This window comes from Gavialis gangeticus, unplaced genomic scaffold, assembly GCF_001723915.1.
Source record: "Gavialis gangeticus isolate Ggan-Ray unplaced genomic scaffold, GavGan_comp1, whole genome shotgun sequence".
Lineage (NCBI taxonomy): Eukaryota > Metazoa > Chordata > Crocodylia > Gavialidae > Gavialis > Gavialis gangeticus.
In genome coordinates, this window is record NW_017728994.1 from 7,915,679 (window position 1) to 7,921,062 (window position 5,384).

Below are 5,384 nucleotides of genomic sequence, written 5' to 3' on the forward strand. Positions count from 1 at the left end.
AGTGAACCTCAGTTCACAGTGATGTTAACTCTTATCTCGTGTATTTCTTAAAGACCCAACCCTCAAAGCCATGTAGATAAAAGGTGTTTTAATTAAAAAACCCCCCAAAACCCAGACAAACCCCACAAGGCCTGCTTTCAGTCACAGGGTACTAAGGAACATCTTGAATATAGAACCTGATTCAAATAGATAATAGTTAGGTTTGTTAGGATTTGATTTTTATTGGTAAACTTCTATAAATGCTGATTTCAATCCACACTCAGACTGATGGAAATATTTTTTCATCATTAATAATCAAAGAGGGAGAGGAAGAACAGAAAGGAGTCTAGAGGGCAGGTCTAGAGGGCAGGTCTAGGCCAGGGTCTAGAGGGCAGGTCTCTTTAAAGAGAAAACAGGGGTAGCCTAATGACTTGTCAATTAAGCAATTGTTCACTGGTGCTGGGAAGCAGGAGATAACTGGCTATTTAAAGGGCTACCAGAAGCCCAAACCTGGCAGAGGCAAATTAATGTATGCTGGGGTCCTGGGCAATGACAAAATTGGAGGTCCCCTCCCCGTACAGGAGCTTGGCTGCAGGGAGGGGCCCCTTCACCTCCTGGTGCTGGGGTGGGGGGAGGCTGGGGGCCCCTCTCCCTGTTCTCCCACCCTCACTGTGGCCAAACATACACACACAGATGGGGGCACAGTACTCTCACTCACTTGCTACCATGAACACAGACACATGCACGCACACACACACCAGATCACACTACTCACTCTCTGCACATGGTCACTGACACAAACACACTCTCCCTGCCATGAACAGACACGCACGCAAGCATGCAGTCAGGCACGCACTCTACTTACTCTCTGCACATGGACACAGACACAAGCACACTCTCCCTGCCATGAACAGATACACGTACACACGTATGCACAGCTGCACAGACGTGCAGACACAGATGCATGCACACAGAGCTCACACACACACACAAAAATGCATGGGCACACAGACACATGCACACACACACCCAGCCACATACCTTCCCCTTGCAGCACCTCACCCCTCCGCATCACTGAACCACCCTCGCCGCTCTGTCTTGCTCCCGCCTAGCCCACAGTGCACTGACCGGCAGGGAGCTGCTGCCCAACTTTGTCCCTGTGCAAGGCTGGGAGCCTCGTGCTGTGCCTCTGCATGCAGGTGGCAGTGCTGGGAGGGGTGACAAAGTGTTGGGGGGAGGCTATGGTCATCTGCAGTGATGATGCCAGCCTGCAGAGGCACAGTGCTGCCAGTCTGTGCGCTCCCCCCCAGTTGCCGTGCTGTGCTGTACTCCCAGCCAGCCCGCCCCAGCTTGCGCCCCCCACCAACCCCATTGGGGGAGGGACCCTGCTCCCAGCTTCAGGGAAACAAATGCAAAAGCCAGGGTTTTAAGCTTGGTGCCATTTTTGTCCCTCTGCTAGAAGACAGAATCATCAAACGTGCCAAGCTTAAAACTACGGCTTTTGCTTCCCTGCTGAGGAGGACCCCGGGGCCCCAAATTGGTAGGGGCCCCTGGGCTTATGCTCAGATGGACCTTGCATTAATTTGCCTATGACTGCGGGGGGAGTATGGGAACCAGATCAGAAGCAGTAGCCATGAAGGAAGTTCTGTGAAGCAGTGGCAGAGAGATCTTGATGCCGGAGTGGCACAACTCAGCTGCAGAGAACCAGGGACAGACTGTACAAAGAGACAAAGCAGCCTACTGGTGAGACTGGTACATGAATTGAAAGGCTCCTGTGACTGCCGGGTTTCAATTCCTTGCCCTTGGGTGTTTCCCCTTCTATAGAGAGATGTCGCTCCTCTCTCGGGATCACTTTGGGATCGAAGCAGCTTTCTTTTGGCCCAGTCCCCGGCTTTGTTCTCGCCCGCCACGACTTGATGTTTTGTTCAGTGTCAAGGTCGGTTCGTGGTATGCTCCGTGGCCCAGGATCCCTCGGTGGTCACATCATGGGGCTTCGCCACCCCTATACCCCAGCCTCACGCCACCTCCCGTGCGTTCTTCCTCTACGGGTCCAGGTCTACAGCTGTAGGGTACTATTTTCCTCCTGGCCTGCCTCTGTCATGGCGCTTAGCTCTATGCTTGGCCCACGGGCCCTCTGGCCTCTCCCTGTTTGACCCTGGACGGGGTTGCTGCACAGGTTCTGGCCTTACCACAATACCCTAGACATCCCCTTCTATAGGGATACCAACTCGGTTCTTCCTTCCCTGACCGGGGATACCCCCTGCCCCAACACAACTTAAATCACAACTACTCAGCCCTCGCTCTGCGGAGCCTTCTAACTAGACCTCACCGGTTCTTTCAAGCTGTACTTTACGCCAGCCTTCCTGGTGCCTCCCTCAGCTCACTGTACCATGATGTAGCGGTGATCCCCGCCCGGTGGCACCCTCTCGGGGTTGTCCCAGGGTTTCTCCCCTGTTGTATGGCTGAGCCTTTGCAGCATCTCTCTGGCACTTCCCTGGGGCCCCACGCTGCCGTCCCTCTGGTGCTTCAGCAGGTCCTCTGTGACCACCCTTACCGCACCTTCCTCCTCTGGAGCAGCCTCCCACCACGCTGCTTGTCTTTGTCCCTCTGGCCCCTCTTCTACCTCCTCTGTCGTTCTGGTCGCTGCCGCTCTATCTGGCAGAGTCGGTGGCTGTTCTTCCCAGGGGCTATCCGCCCCTCCCGCCGGTGGAGCCGGTACCTGCTCTCCCATGGGGCCCTCTGTCCCCTCCGCTGCCGCTTTTATCCTTGCCGGCTGGCGGCTCCCAATGACGTCACTGGCCGGGCGTACCTGTACAAAAAGGCAGCTAACGCGCTGCGTGAGTCTTTTTGGCAGTGTCGCGTGCTTGTCGTCCCACTCTGCCGGTAAGTCCCGCTTATTATTTGGCTCCCCGGGGCAGCTCCAGTGAAAAAAGGTACAAGGTTTGGTGTTTTCTTGGCCTTTTAGCAGGGCTTTTTTGCCATCCTGGGGGCAGACCAATCTTTATGCTGTTAATTTAATTAAAAAAAACAACAAAAAACCCCCAAACACAAAAGAACACTGGAATAAATGCTTAAAAAGAAACATTGCTATTATCCAAAGTATTTTTTAGAAATTGAATTCTGCCAAATCTAACTACTATCATTAGATAAAACCCAAACAAACTCCCACAACTGATATGTGCTTTCATTAAAGGAAAAAAAAGACAATCCCATGCTTTGGATTTGACTCTGAAGATAACAGGTACAGCAGTATCAGTCTCAGTGTTACTTGCTGGATGATTCTAGAAAGTTTCCTTCTTGCTCTTAATTATTTTCAGCTCAGAAACCCACTCCAGAAAAATGATGGCAACTCTCCCTACAGCAGAAATAATTAGCTGATGCATTATTGTCAAACAGTGTCACCACTGGTCACATCAGGTAATATTTTTAGCATGTTGATCTGTCAGTAAAACTTTTTTTTTTTCAATCATACCCAATTCCACATGAATACTTTCCCCAATAATACTTTTACTGATATTATCTTGTTTCCCAGCATCAAGTTCCTTAAATAAATGGTCTTTGCAATTTACATTAGAGACTTTTCCATGGTTGTTGGACATAAATGTAACAGTTCAGTGATTCAACCATGGTGCAAAATCCTAAGTGCCTTGAAGCCCTTTCAGTGGCACCTCAGGGCACTAAACAATGTTAGCACTGTTAGGTGTGTAAACATGCTTCACAAGATGCGCCACCTGAGTTTATCTCCCCATGCAGGGGTGTGTGCTTGCAGTGGCAAAAAGTGGCACAAATTTGTGTCACTATACGTGCAGTTTGGTGTAGGGCAAATTGCCCTGCTTCAGGGAAATTGCCGTTTCTTTGCTTTCAGCTCCTGCTGCTCCAGGAGCTGGGGACAACTAGTGGAGGGGAGATGCTCTGGCTGGTAGCCAGTGTCTCCCTAGAGTACAGGGTATCCATGTCTGCTGGCACCAGCTTCTGGAGTGTGCACCATGCTGTTTCTGCTGCAGTTTTTTGACACTGGGAGTTCTTGATATCAAACTTGCAGCACAGCAAAGAGTTGTACATGTGCCACATGCAGTTTAAGGAACCCCAAACAGGTTTGAAGTGCTGCAAACCACACTGGATCAGCTGGATGCACCCAGAGATTTTTTTTTTTTAAAGACAGAAATTCATGGCTTTAAAAATATTGTCATAGTTTCTTGCACCAATTAGGTCTCTCTTTCACCTGTAGGCTCTGCAGTTTCTAGGATTTTTTTCCCTGTATTCCTGCTTCTGTCTTTAATTCCTAAGAGTCCCAGACTTTCCTTAGTTCCCTGAACTTTACATGAACTTTGGTGAGGAGGAAAATTAACCCTGTCTTAAAAAGTAGTATCTTACCAATTTCTCTCTCTCAAAGCCCCCTACCAACTCCCCACTGGCTTGCTAGTTTTACCTTCATTTAAACTAATTTGGTCTTTCAGGTTCTCTCTACTTGCTCTTCTTTCTGGGGCAGATTATGTCATTAGAAAATAGAAATGCCCTTAAACATGTTGAAGACCTTTCTCCTTTTACTCCACTTAAGCTCCACCTAGTGGTGGTACTGGAAAACAAAAAGTTACAGAAAGCCATTTTAGAAGGGCATGAGTAGCACCTTACTCTTATTTCAGGATACTGCTACATATGTACCTATAATTCAGATCATTACTCTTACAACTGTGGAAGAAATCAAACTTCATGTTGTGGTTGAATCAGAACTGACAGAGCCAGCTTTTCTTTATTTCGGGCTATACAGTGATCACAGGAAGAATTCCACACAGCAAGGGGAATCACCCACTTGTCTGTTTCAAAGGATTTCTCAGACTCTCTAAATTTACAAGCGTATTTATATGAAAGACAGAGAAAGAGATAAAAAATACACCTTGGCGAAACAAAACAGTAAATTACACAGAAATTTAGGAAGTTTACTTACAGAAACTATCTATGCACAGGGCAAGATATCAAGATAACCTAAGGATAACCCAAGGCATGCAGGATTTCTTATCTCAGAACATTTAACTGAATTAAGCAGTATCAGCACTTTTGGTCTTTGTTTTTCTAGTCAAGTAAGCCAATTACTTCTACATTCCCTAATTTTTTTTTTTCCTCAACAAGTTAGATATTTATAGCCATTAGAAAACTAAGCACCATTTATCTTAAATTCTACCTCACATTTACTGACTCCTACTGCAACACGAGATCTATTACAGGTCCAACAGAACTTTCTAGGGGTGGCATATGCTAATCGCACATAGTCAGACTGGTTGCAACTTATTCTGCCAGGTTCGTTCCCGTGAAAATCTGAGTAGTAAGGGGCTAGCATCTGAGTTGTATTCAAGGGTACCGCTTTCATGGGTATTCCTCCAGTAGAATAGATAGGGACATGACCACAT